At 34.7% G+C, this 14,541-nt stretch overlaps 1 long non-coding RNA gene across 2 annotated transcripts; it reads right to left on the bottom strand.

Annotated features, from left to right (window-relative positions):
* Positions 1 to 240: 240 nt before the first annotated feature.
* On the bottom strand, positions 241 to 4,014 carry LOC136209460 (uncharacterized). Of its 2 annotated transcripts, XR_010677539.1 has the most exons (5): positions 3,733 to 4,014; positions 1,560 to 1,689; positions 1,333 to 1,415; positions 863 to 973; positions 241 to 418 (listed from the first exon to the last, which is right to left on the bottom strand). It is a non-coding gene; the product is annotated as an uncharacterized lncRNA (long non-coding RNA). The 2 variants fall into 2 exon arrangements; XR_010677538.1 differs by lacking the exon at positions 863 to 973.
* Between the last annotated feature and the right edge of the window lie 10,527 nt (positions 4,015 to 14,541).

Raw genomic sequence — 14,541 nt, 5'->3', positions numbered from 1 at the left:
CACTTGTGGCCCGAATCCTTAATTAGCCACGAATATAATCATGGTAAACTTGATCAAATGTTGGTAATTGCTATTAACCACATTTAAGAACATGGCTAAGATAAATTGAAAGCGTGAAATTTTTTTTATTGGATGCGGACAATGCAACGAGTCATATGTAAGATTTATCATCGTCACTAGAGCTATTTGTGTACCTATCGGCTATTTTGTCAATCAAACTCAAAATTGATGTCTGGAATAAATACTTTAATATCTTCGTAGTAAAAACATTTACACAATATCCAATCTCTTAATAACAAAAGAAAGAAAAACTATATAATAGCATCTTTTTTTTTTAAATGCATTAGCTAACTTCTATAGATATCAACATTAACAATGTTCTTTCGCTCCACATGTAAGCGCCTCAACCTTTTTAGACCTGCAAAGGTTTAAAAAAAAATATTGGTGAAACTCATTCCATTTTGAACCAATATCCCAAAATATGGAGCCGAATAACAATGCAGCTATAAAAGTAAAAAATACTCCCATGGCGTCATAACTTAGACTTCCCTAGTATATAAGATTTTTTTCTAAGGAAAATCTAAAATTAAGACAGAGACCTTGTGCATGAGTGAAATCAAACTTTAATTATTGTGAGCCAAAATGTGGAATATGAAAAGCTTAACTCAAATTTCTATTTCCCTAATGCAAGGACAGAAAAAGAATCACTAATTCAAATTACTATGCGAATAAACAAGACCTAATTGGACAATAACTTGCTAGCAGTTTAACAATGCATCATTGGATTAGCTGATTTGTTCAAATTCTGCATATAACTTAGCAAAGTTTGCACCAATTTCTCTTTGACATCAAGGGTACTAACCTTGAGCATTCATGTTGCAAGGTTGTAGCGGTCAAGAATATGAGGGACTTCACCAATTCGCCAGACAAGGCAAAACAATTTGACGACATGCAATGTTACCTTGATAAAACACTAATGAAGAGACCTTATTAGGTATTATGAATTGGTATGCCACTTTGAGATATCAAACAACTAAATTTTTCTTTTATGGAAACATAATAATAATTCGACATTGTGTAAACAGGGGCATAGAAAAAGGTTGTAAGCTTTAACTAATTCACAACAGAGTGCATGTTACTCAAGGTTTCTAAGGAAGAAATGCATTCCTAGATTTAGTTAAATTCAATCACTTTATATGAGAGATAAAAGAGTTTATGTGATCATCATAATTACTTTAAGAGGTGATACGCTAATAGCTCCATACTCCATATTTAACGAAAATGATAAAGATTTTGTAATTGGAAGGACTCATTTTGGATAATGTTGTATACCTGAAAATAGTCGACCATAATCTAGGAATGTATGCCAAGCTTCTCACCATAAATAACCAGCCCCTCCGTATCATGAGAAGTAACTTTCCTCCAAAACAAAACCAGAACATAATATGCATGGATCAGAACTTTTTATTTATTTTCATTTTTTATAGAATGAGAAAAATTCTACCAAAAATTACAGCTATGTAGTAAGAAAATATCATTAGATGACTATCAAAACATACCAACATAGAGTCCCCACAAAAGTACTTCTAGAACATTGTCTGTCACTTGCATCAAACATGCTAAAACACCAAAGTCAGCAGGCTTCACAATCCATTTACTGTTCAGTAGTATATTTCCTGACTAGAATCACTATTAGAACAAATAAAGTTAATAGCCACCAGGCTACATAGGGCTTAAACGAGACAAATGAAACTAAGAATTTAAGCAACATAAATCACAAAGACAATGCCCAAGAGAACTCAACGTCCCAATGTATATGACCTCACTGATGCATGTACACTAAAACTTTTAAAGTTTCTTTAAGAATTGAACCAATAACGACCTCTTCAAACCCATCAAGATATGTAATCTTCATGAGGTGCAAACAAGAACTGTCATCCATAAACAACATCAGTACCCCTAGATTTTGGTCAACAACAAATGAACAATATTCCCTAATAACATTTGGATGATCTATCAAACTCATGGTTAGAGCTTGGCTTCTTATATCATCCTATCAAAGAACAAAAAAACAAATTGAGCATTTGCAAGAATTATTCATATCCATAAATGAAAATATAACACCATCTATATAAAACTATTTAAAATTGAACAATAGAAAAGAGGAAGTATCTTGTTTGAAAATCTAAAAAAAATAAATATGACCTTTCACACAATTATTAAAATGTGCATCATACTCACAAATTCATAGGATCCAATATTGTAGATGAGTTTCTTTAAAACTATAGAAAATGTGAAGGTTAGGCAGACAGAAATTTTCATTGAAAATCTTGATATTTACAATTTGTCACTCACGTCAATCTCAAGCTCATAACTGAAGCTTGACTTATATTCTTCCTAATCATAAGCTTCAAATATACTCACAACAATAAGTTCATATGCCCAATATATGACTAAAATTGAAGATCAAGGGGAAATTAACTATTTAGAGCTTTTACTTTATGGAAAATAAAATGAATCCAGATCAAAGTTTGAAGTTAAAAAAATGATGCATGAATATTGCTGTGAAGTCTAGTGGCAGTTTTTTCCTTAATATACATGTATAAACCTTTTCATTAAAAAATAAAAGAGATAAGGTACCAAAATAGGTTTATGGTTTTTGGAAAAGTATCAATATAGGCTTATAGTTTAAAAAATATAACAATTTAGGTCTCGAGAACGGACGCCATTTGTATTACTCCGTTAAGTTCTGATTTCTCCCTCCACATACAATTGACAAAACTGAACGGAGTAATATCAATAACCTGCCTCATTCCATTATCGAGGCCTAAATTGGTATTATTTTTTAAACGTTAAGCTTATTGGTGTTAGTTTGTAAGTAGAGCCTAAATTGATACTTCCCCCAAAAACCATAGGCCTGTTTTGTGTTAGGAATAATTGAAATTACGATAAACGAAAAATAAGCAAACACACAAGAATTGTTTACCCAGTTCGCCACTCCATTAGAATGACTACGTCTGGGGGAACTACCAAGCCAGGATATTTCACTATAATGAATGAGATACGGATTACAGAGAAAGATGTTACATTTATACTCCTGAAACCCTAACCGTCTGAAACCCTAATCGCTCAAAAAGTCCCAAAAAATTTTTAGTCTCCATAAGCCCAACATTTTGGTACCTTATCCCAAAATAAAATGTTTAAAAGTTGTTCTCTATGATTAATTTAACATGAGCCCGCAAACAAACACACAAAAAGAAGAAGAAAGAACATATTCTGCATAATTGTCCCACACACCATAACTTAGTTTCAATTTAATCCCAAAATTTAATAAAATTTCCAGTTCTGAATCCATCAGGTTAAGGCTTATAAATTGCATTGATAGGCCATTAGTTCTAGTAATAAGCACAATCATAACATGGACAAAATCAACATACCAGCACTATTTGGCCTTTGATGCTTAATTACCTAACCTTAAGCTAAAAGAACTCAATTAGACATTGACAGACTCTCTCAACAAAAATCCCCAGTTTAACTCTTAAGTCATACCAATCAATAAAACAGAATTCTCAGCAAAACACAATTCAGGCTATAGTAATTCAACTAAGACTAACCCTTACCAGTCAAATCCAACAAGATCGTGTCGAGCAAAACAAATTAGACAATCCAATAAAGCGAATGTAACACATAAACGAACAGGCACAGAGAAAAAAAAAAAACTAGAACAAATACCTTCTGGTTAGAGTCGATGGATATGAAGTCATAATCGAATTAGACAATCCAAAATTGCCAAAATCACCAAAATCGCACCGAGCAAGACAAATTAGACAATTCAAAATCGTGCCCTTAAATCTTCCTTTTTGAGTCGTTTACGAAATCAAGCGCTTCAATTAGACTAGCACATAGATATGAATTCGAGAGTGAGCTTAATGGCAGTGAAGAGAAGGGTTCTTAATAATGAGAGAGATACAAAATGGTTTTCTTTTACGGAGATAGGTTGCACTCAAGAGTCTTTTCTTTCTTTTTTCCAATTTTTAGTACGTTTTGGTGGGAATTTAGAGCGCTAATTTTTTTTTGAAACCTACCTAATCAAATCGTATAAAAGTGAGAGCTTAGTTAGAGGTTTTATGCCACAAGTAAATTTTTTTCCGTGGCATAAATAGATTTAGCCACAAAAAAAAAAAATCTACCCGTGGCATAAATATAACACAAGATCATAAGTTTGTAGTAGAATTTGTTTTCCCGTGGCTAATTTGGAAGTATGTCACGAATTTTGAATTCATGTGGCATGATTCGTGGCGCAAGTGATGATTTGTTGTAGTGTTTACCTACTATTTGTCATTGTTGTTGCTATTTGTTGTTTGTTTTTTGTTGTTGGAAAAAAAACTGCTTTTCCAAAAAGCAGAGATTTCATGCTTTTGTAAAAAAACTAATTTTCAGGTGTAAAAGGCAAACATGAGATTATTAACCAAACATCTAAAACTCTCTCACTTTTAAAGTGAAAAGTCAAACAAGAGCATGAAAATGAGCAACCAAACACCCCCAAATTCTTTTCAACAATAGTTATAACTTATAAGTGCTACCTTTAATAAATTGCCATTTGTTAAATACTAATAAATAAAAAGTCTATCATGTAGTTGAATTTGCAACACATGCTATGTTTGTAAGAAAAGATTTTAGTTTCGATTTCTATTAAATACATTTCTATGAAGAGGTGAGTAATCTTGACTATAATCAAGTCTCGATCAGGATTATCTCAAAGAATAAATATGATTTAGAAAAATAAAATAAAATAAAACAGATCAAGATCAAAGGAGGGATCGGAGTCCGGCTAACCCGCTCTGATATCTAAGTGAGCTTTCAAGGACGTTAAGAGGATGAACAAAATAGTAATCAAAACTAGAGAGTACAAGCTTAATGAATGAATGAATATGTACTTGGGAGGATGTCTTACTCTATTTGTAATGTGACTGGAATAGAGGGAGGCATTTGTAAGCCTTGGAGCGTGTTGTGATATGTATCGCCTGTTGATAGGCGAATGTGTGTCCATTGATCGGGATTCGATATTCCTCAAGCCACTAGATCCATAATTGACAGGATTAGACGTGATTATGCTCTAACAGGTTGATCTTTAACTGGGTCGATATTGATCTTCCGGATCAAGACCGTATGACTGAATCGTTTGGAGAGCTGACCTTTAATGATGATGTCGTGTGTACTTTGATTCTGAGTGATGGCTCGTGCAATTTTTATTTCATGTGGATATATTTATATCTGTGTGATATCAGATGTCCCCCAGACCAAGTTTGGTGTTCTTTAGGATGATAAGGCTTTAGTTAATGGCGTCCCTAGGATGCTTTTTTTTTGTTATTTGTATTTACCGAATAAAAAGGGCATAGGTCCTTGTTTGAAGGGGCTTAGCTCGACATTTTGGGGATTCAAGAAAAGAAGGAGGATTGATAAGGTGATTGTGCGGGCTTCTATCGATTGATTTATCCATTTTTTCTTTTGCTATTAATTTTGGATACATCATGGTGCATTTATCTATGTTGGGCTTCGTTCGAGCCGACGACGGTTTATCCCTACTTAGCATGTGTCATGTTTTGCTTTTTTTCAGAGACTGTGTCAAGAGCAGTTAATGCTCTTTGATCATTATTGTTTACTAATGATGGTGGTTGTCTTTATTATTTCTTCCTCGACTGTATAAAAAGATGAAGAGGTTTGTGAGTTTTGTTTTACATTTTGTTCTTTCATTGTTGCTTTTCTGGGTTGTTTCTTGCTCCTCTTATTTTTCTAGCAATTTAGTTGAGGTTGAAAGTAAGTTTTCTATGATTTTGCTCGCTGTTTCCTTTTCTTGTACTTTCAGTTTTCACTATGGTACCTAAGAAGCCTTCAGAGGTAGATAAATCGTCTGGGAAGAAAGTTAATCCTCTGAGGAAAGGTTGCAATCTTTTATTTTTGGCTATCCTGACTTGCAACAGATGGACGTTCATCTTCCCTCTGTCGCTTTCAAGGTAAACACCTGTCTCCACAGTCATGTGAGTATTTATACCAGTATGTGGAGTTAGGGATGCAATTTCCTCTCCTTGATATTGTTGTAGATATCTTGAGGCAGTTCTCCATATGCCCTTCCCAAATTTTCCCCAATTTATGGATGGAGCTTTTAGATTTTACAAAAAAATTGCAAGATTTAGGGATTACACCAAACATGGTTATGGAATTTGGACACCAAGGTTGAGAACCACAGACGATATCTGGAGGATGCAGAAGGACCAGGCCACTTTTTTGGTGAAGAAGAGGATAGTTTTAAGGGCTTCAAAATGAAGTGGTTCCTTGTTGGTCCAAATAAGAAAGTTGTAGTCAATCCGTATTCTCTCGGATTCCCTTTCCGTATTAGGAGTAAATTTACTCTTTGTTGCTAATGTTAGAAGTAAAATCACATTGGTTTAGATGTTAGAAGTAAAATTACTCTTAACTGCTAATCTAGCCCATTTGAAGGGATCTATTAACATATATTTGACCCACTTTGCTTTCATCTCACCAAATTAGACACTTTCATCAACTTTAGACAAAAATACATTTATTTCAATTCACCTTCTTTCTCAGACTTTCAACGTCTTCTTCGCCATCCCATACCGACGAAAGCGGCATTACCACCAAATCTTGAGAGAGAAAAGACGATTGTTTATAAAGAGAGAAAGAAGAGATTATGTTTGTAGAGAGAGAAAAGACGGTGGTTTATAGAGAGAGAAAAGACAGTTGTCACATTTGACACAAAATTAGTCTTGTCGCAACTGCGACAACAGTTATCGCAGATGTAACAAATTTTATCACAGATGTGACAAATTTCGTCACAAATGCGATAAAAATGGAAGTTGAGGAATTATATGATATAAACACGTGCAAATTGTGAATTGCTAAAATGAAATCATAAGTAGTATATTAATAATTGGTTAAGATTGAGATTTAATCACCAAGCACCAAATTTTCTACAAAATAATTCTTCAACTTCCAATTTAAAGCTTTATATATTATAATTCCAATCATATCCATATTTGTCAAAAAAGGATGAAAATGTCTAATTTGGTGAGATGGAAGTAAAGTGGATGAAATATGTTAATAGACCCATTAACTTGGTTTAGATTTGTAATTTGCCCTAGTAACATCTACAATTTGGTGTGGTTCTTAAAAACTGATATTTGGAAAGTTATTTCCCATTTTGAAACTAAACACCTGCTAAAGTAAAGCAAAAAAAAAGAGCTACAAAAGAGGATTAAAGAGATTTATAATTAGTGAGAATAATTAATTAAGTGGAGGGCCCCCATGGTTTTGCTTTAATAGCTCAAACTAAACCCAGCAGCATCAGCATCAGCATCAGGGGTGATTTGAAGATTATATGTCCCCAAATCTCTCCATAAGCAGCGCCGGAGAGTCCGTGAACTAGAGTAAAGTGGAAGTCAAAGGACCCATATGAATATGATGTGGCTATCTTCCAAATTTCACTTTTTTTTTCATTCTCTCCTTTATTTATGTCTAGCTTCAAGAACTATGACATAATAAAACATGTATGTATGTCTCTAAAGAATTTCTTCTTACATTTTTCAAAAACTCTCCACGTTTCACTTTTGACTTCCTTTATTATCCTTAACCCTTTCAAATTATCAAATTATATATTATCACAAACATTATTTTCTCCATTTAACAGCACAAAAACTAGGTAGATTCCACTTTTATCTTTCATATGTTTCATTAGAAAGAAGGGTTAACAAAAATCTTTTAATTTTACTTATCTAAACATTGAGAACTGTATAATTTTACATTGCAAAATCAGGATTCAGTTTTCCAGGATTCATAAAATAAGGAATTTTACAATCACATGTATGTATTTTCCTATCTGAATGCTATATACAAACGTGTACAAAAGACTCCAATATATATAATCTGATAAAATTCTAAACTCTCCAACTTCATTACACTTAAAAAAAACAAGTTCCAAAAAACATCTACTTAAAAAGCTCTAAAAATACAAATATTACAAAAATAAAAGAAATCCTAAATCTTATACATCATAGAAGTTATCAGAGCTGAAAAAACAACGAATTTATGGATCACAATATCATAAATATTATAGAATCATTAAGATTAAGGAGGCATTTGGATCATGTCACGATAACAGAATGAAATTCATATATGAAAAAAAAAAATGAGAAATGAATAGAATGACTCCGAGTTCCATTTGTTTGTTTTGGTTTCAGAAAAGGAATGATATACACCCGCATTCCTTTTGCGGTTGTTTGGTTCAAATGCGATAATAAACCAGTGTTCTTTTTTTTTTTTTGGTAGGAACAGGAAAGGAAAAACAACAGCAAAAAGAAAACCTAACCTGGGATTAGCCTAGGGAAGCTGACCCCAATCCTATCCTCAAGAAGAAGAGAAGAGAGGAAGATAGGAGGATCCGAAAGGGTAGTGACACCCAACATCCCCTCATGACCAGCTGCCGCCAAGCGATCAGCAACCCTGTTCTGTTCTCTGAAGATGTGGCTGAACTCTATGAACTCAAAAGAAGAGCAAAGCCTTTTAATAGCCTTGATGAGGTTACGGCTATTAAGACAGATAACATGATTATCAGAAATCATTTTAATGGCCTCCATGTTATCAGATTCAACAGATAACCTCTTAACACCCAGGCTTTTGGCAAGCTTGATACCAGAGAGAATACCCCAAAGTTCCGCTGAAAAGGAAGAGCCCAGCCCCAGGTTCTGGGTGAACCCAGACATCCAAGCGCCCCCCGCGTCTCTAAGAACACCTCCGGCCGCGATCTTCCCATCAAAGAGGCAGGAACCATCTGTGTTCAGTTTCACCTCCCCCTCTCTCGGCCTGCTCTAACCAAGGAGATGAACATCTCTATTCTGGGTAGACCTGGCCAGGGAGTCCCCTTTGAAACTCTCAGTAATAATAGAGAGCTTTTTTTGAAAAGAACTCAACTAAGTTAGGAATAAAAATAGTTTTATCACCAAAAATCTCCTCATTCCTCCATTTCCAAATTTGGTGACAGATGATTGCAAAGAAAATATCACCATGATCCATGTAAGCCAGTAACTTCCCACAAACACCATCAGAAAACCATTCGCGCTCAGGGTGGGACGGGAAGGAAGGAAGAATGTGGTGTGGGAGAATTTTCTTCCACACCTCTTTACTCTTTGAACAGTCCCTAAGGGCATGTCACAAAGTTTCATCATAGCCAACGCATCTACTGCAACTCCAGAATCCACCATATGCCGTCTGTGCCTATCCGAATTAGTAAGCAACATGTCCTTAACCCCCAACCACAAGAAACTCCTAATACGGTAAGGGATTTTAAGGGCCCAAATGAGTTTCCAAGTCTCAGAGAGAGGACCGGACATGTTAAGGGAAAAAGCTTCAAAGGCCGATTTGCATGAATAGGTTCCATTGTTAGTCAGGGCCCAGCAATGCCTATCCTTGTCTTCCTCTTGGTTACTTATCTTCACTCCTCTAATTCTAAGGAGAGTATCAAGGCCAAAGAAGGAGTCGAACTTAGTCCAAATCCAGTCCCCCTCAGAATCAACCACATCGGCGATCCTCCAATTACGGATATTGCTAGACGGAGGGGAGCTACACACTTCTAACAACGGTTTGTCTCCAATCCAGGCATCATTCCAGAAACTGATGGATTTGCCATTACCCACCTCCAAGCCAACCCCCGAGCAGAACTCTGCAAACACATCGTTAAGCCCTTTCCAGAGGAAAGAACAATTGACCACTCTCTCCTTAGGGCCCCCAAAAATTTTATCTTTTCGATACTTACCACAGAGAAGACGAACCCAGAGAGAGGCAGGCAGGGCTTTGCCACATCCTCCAGAGAAGCTTCATTAATAAGACCTTGTTATTATCTTTAGCTTGTCTTATCCCAAGGCCTCCCATACTTTTCGGCTGGCAGACCTCCTTCCAAGGAACAAGGTGAATCTTTTTTCCTTCTCCAGATTCACCCCAGAGGAACCTCCTGTTAATTTTGTCAATCTCATTAAGAACAGGCTCCGGCAGTCTACAGGCTTGCATGACATGATTGGGGGCAGCGCAACTGACAGACTGGATTAATGTTAGACGACTTGCCAGGGAAAGAGAATTCGCTTTCCAGCTAGCACACAAACCATTAGATTTATCCAAAGTTTCTTTAAAAGAGGCTTTGGAAACTCTGTCGCTATGGAGGGGGACCCCGAGGTACTTACCCAAAGAATGAGTAAGAGGAATACCCGATAAGTCACTAAGTCTTTTACAGACGCCTTTGTCCATGTTTTTAGAGCAGAGCATCCGCGATTTCTGGCCAGAAGCAGAGCAGAAACAATTAAGGATATCCATAACTACACCAATCTGCTCCTCATTCCCTTCCACAAAGATCATCACATCGTCAGCGAAGAATAAATGGGTAATGGGAGGACAGAACTTATTGATGGATACAGGATGGAAACTCCCAGTGTTCACAGCCTCTTGGATCAGGTGCGACAACCTTTCCATAGCAATAACAAAAAGGAAAGGGCTCATAGGATCCCCTTGACGGATCCCCCTGGATGGAGAGAACTCATCAGACATATCTCCATTGATCAAAACCTGAAAAACAGGAGAAGAAATGCAATCCTCAATCAATCTCCTCTAGCTTTCTGGAATACCAGCTCTCTTTAAGCTATCCAGAAGAAAACTCTGGTTTAACCGGTCATAAGCTTTCTCCAGATCCAGCTTGAGAGCCACAATCCCTTTCTTACCCTTCTTCATCTTCATGGAGTGAACCATCTCCTGGGCAATAACCACATTATCCATCATTTGCCTACCAGGAACAAAACTGCCCTGGTTCTGGCTAATAATCTCAGGAAGAATACGCCAGAGTCTATTTGCCACAATTTTAGTGATCTCTTTGTACAACACATTGCAAAGACTAATCGGCCTCATTTGTAGAAAGGAGGAAGGTTTTTCAACTTTTGGGATCAGGACCAGGAGGGTTTTGTTCACCAGCCTAATATCATTAGATCCGCCGAAAACACCTTTAACAAAACTTTAAATGCCTTCCTTCACAGTTTTCCAGTGTTTATGGTAGAAATCAGCAGGAATACCATCGATCCCCGGAGCCTTAGTAGATCCAATACTAGAGAAAGCCAGATCAATCTCTCTCTGGTCAATAGGATGGAAAGCTTCCTTAATAGCTTCCTCCTCCAACCTAGGAAACGAAATCCTGGAAAGGGCCTTATCCAGATCCACCTCATCCTCTCTAAATAAGTCTTTATAGAAGTCAAGGGCCAGGCGACGAATATCCTCATCCTCATAGATCCAATCACCATTGGAGTCTTTAATAGCATCGATTCGATTCCTCTGCCTCCTAATAATAGTAGAAAGGTGGAAAAACCTGGTATTCCAGTCGCCGTCCTTAATCCACGCCTTTCTAGATTTCTGAAATCAAAGGAGCTCTTCCTGTCTAAGGACAGCTTCCAACTCGTTCTGGAGAGATCTAAGATGACAGTTCAGACTATGATCAAAACGGATCTCCAAACTACGTTGAATACCTTCAATTCTTCTTAAAAGTTTATTCTTTCTTCTAATAATGTGGCCAAAGATGTTTTTATTCCATCCCACCACATTCCTTCTAAACCCCTCAGCGGCAAGGACGACATTGGAATGAGGTTGCCAATTATCCTTGACAAAATTTCTAAACTCAGGATGGGACTCCCAAGCTACCTGGTACCTAAAAGGTCTATTCCCTTTAATCCGATGACATTTAACCAGTATTCTTGATTGTTTTAAACAATAATTTTTATCCATACATGTTATACCTTAATAAATTAATCACATGTAAATATGCAAATTAAAATCAAAAGACGGAAAAACTGCGGAAATCCAAATAAAATTAATTTAAAAAAAACATAAACATTATAATTTAAGACGAAAACAATTAGATGAAAATAATCAGAAGTTCGCTAATTTTATTAGTTTGACATAATTGAAAATCGTTATACTTGATATAATTGTAGATAATTTTTTAAAAGTGAATTTATATGTAAATTTCCCTTTAAAATTTATCAAAACCTAATACATTATACTAAAATATAATATTTTATTTTCTCACATATTTCATTTTTTGACAACTTTTATTAAAAGCTATCCCACGAATTATTATTATATATAATTTATTTTAATTATAAATATTGTCACAAAAATACATCAGCAAGCACCTACATCATTTTTTATATTAAAAAAAAGTTAAAAAAGAGTTAACATTACTTGAAGTTAGGAATAAAAGTCAAATTTAAGCCTACCGATTCAATGAAGTGTAGATTTAGCATAACGTATGAGTTTATACAAATCTAACTCTAAGATCAATTTTAGCTATGTGCTATCAAAAATTTGAAAAAATCGGTTTGCCTGTTATTTAACTGTCACGTCAGACATTCCAAATAAGTTTGTCTAAATTGGAGCAGTTCCGTACATTTTTTTGTTTGTTGTTTGTAACTCTATTAATAACATAGTAAATAATTGGCTTAATACATCATTTGCCTTCTGAACTTGTCCAAAAATTTGATTGGCCTCCTGAACTTTCAAAGTGTCCCGATAGCCTCCTGAACTTGCGTAAAATGTAATCAATTGATCACTCGGTCGTAAGAAAAAGTAAGTTAAATGCGGAACACGTATTCCACGAGTTTTAAAAAAAGTAAAACGACCAAAATCGGGGTATACAATTCTAATATAAGAGAATACAAGTTGTATAGTTGAGCAAGTAATAACTTCATTTTTAATTTATTTTTGAATTATGTAATAACATTCTAAGATGCGTGAAATACATCTTCCGCATTTAACTTAATTTTTTGCGACCGAGTGGCCAATTGATTACATTTTATGCAAGTTTAGGGGGCTAACTAAACATTTTATACAAGTTCAGAGGGCTATTAAGACACTTTGAAAGTTTAGGGGACCAATCAAACTTTTTGGACAAGTTCGGGAGGCAAATGATGTATTAAGCCTAAATAATTTATATAGTTTAACAAAAAATAATTGTGATTAATTTATAGGTAATAAATTTAGTTTTTAGCATTTTAACAGAATTTTTGTAATTTTGTTAGTAATACACTAAATATCTTGATATTCGGTAGGGTCTGAAGTGACAATCAAATATCAGTCAAACCAGTTTTTTCTAATTTTCTATAGCATATGGATAAAATTAATCTTGTTTGAAAATATTAGGGTTAAATTTCTACGATTTGAAATCTAAATTTGCACTTCCTTTAAAACGTTAAGTTAAATTTGGTCCTTATCCCCTTGAAAATTTTAAATACCCACCATCACTCCAATAGATACACACTTTTAAGGTTATCAAAGTCATTGTCACCTTTTACCAAACACTCAATTAAGCACCTTCTATTCAAGATTTTTATGAGTAAATCTAAAACTAAAAAAATATAAAAGATAATCATTGAATTAATAAAATAATAATAAAATGAATGAAACCTCATTATTTCGCCACTCTTTTTTGAAACCACTAAAACAAACGTAACTAATTAGTTTACAATTGGAAGATGGAGACATGAGTGTGCATCAGTTCAAAACCGAACCGAACTGAAATTACTAAAATAATTGATACTGATACCGAACAAATATAAGTTCGGTTCGATTTTAAACCGAACAAACTGAATTGGTTAAAAAATAATAAACAACAAATAAAAATTACTATATTTCCTTATTAAATTTATCTCAATAACAAAAATGAAATATTTTCAAAATATATTTATATTAGCTTATTATCTCAATAATATTAAAAAAAAACTTGTAACATCCAATATATGTGTACATATATAAAAAATAATGTAGAATATGTGGAATTCGATAGTGGTTCAATTTTTTTTTTATATTTTTGTGAAATGAACCAAAGCGAATACCAAAATGCACCTAAAACTAAAATGATGCTGAACCGAAGTGTAAAAAACAGAACTGGAAAACCGAATTCAATCGGTTCGGTATGCAGTTTATACCGAACCGGTGCACACCTATAAATGGTCATAATCGATGTATTTCTTATATCCGTGAATCCGGTTGTGTTTAAATAAATTTCATATGAATTTATTTGGATTAGAAATATATACTTATTGGATTTAGAGCTTTCAGTTGAATCTTTAGACCTTGTCCAAAACATCACCTTTGGTCTCGAAATTAGTCACAAAATTATGTGATTACAGTCCTAAATTTATATATTAAAGGGTTAATTACAAAAATGGATCAAATAGGAGGTCCATTTATATATTTAACCCATTTACTCAACCTACTACATATCTAGACTGATTTTATGTGACTTTTCCATAATACCCTCAATATTTACGCGCGTCTCGCTCCCTCCTGTCTGATTTCGCAGATTTGATATTATGCGAAGCTTTGTGAAGTTAATGTTAGGGTTTACTTGATGAATTTAATTCGCATATGCAAAGCTTGCGAAGACTGCGAAGCTAATGTTTGGTTTACTTGATGAATTTCATTAGCATATGTGAAGCC

This window comes from Euphorbia lathyris, chromosome 10 (assembly GCF_963576675.1).
Source record: "Euphorbia lathyris chromosome 10, ddEupLath1.1, whole genome shotgun sequence".
Taxonomy (NCBI): Eukaryota; Viridiplantae; Streptophyta; class Magnoliopsida; order Malpighiales; family Euphorbiaceae; genus Euphorbia; species Euphorbia lathyris.
Note: the sequence above shows the minus strand (reverse complement) of the source record. Positions and strands in the feature narration are given on the sequence as shown.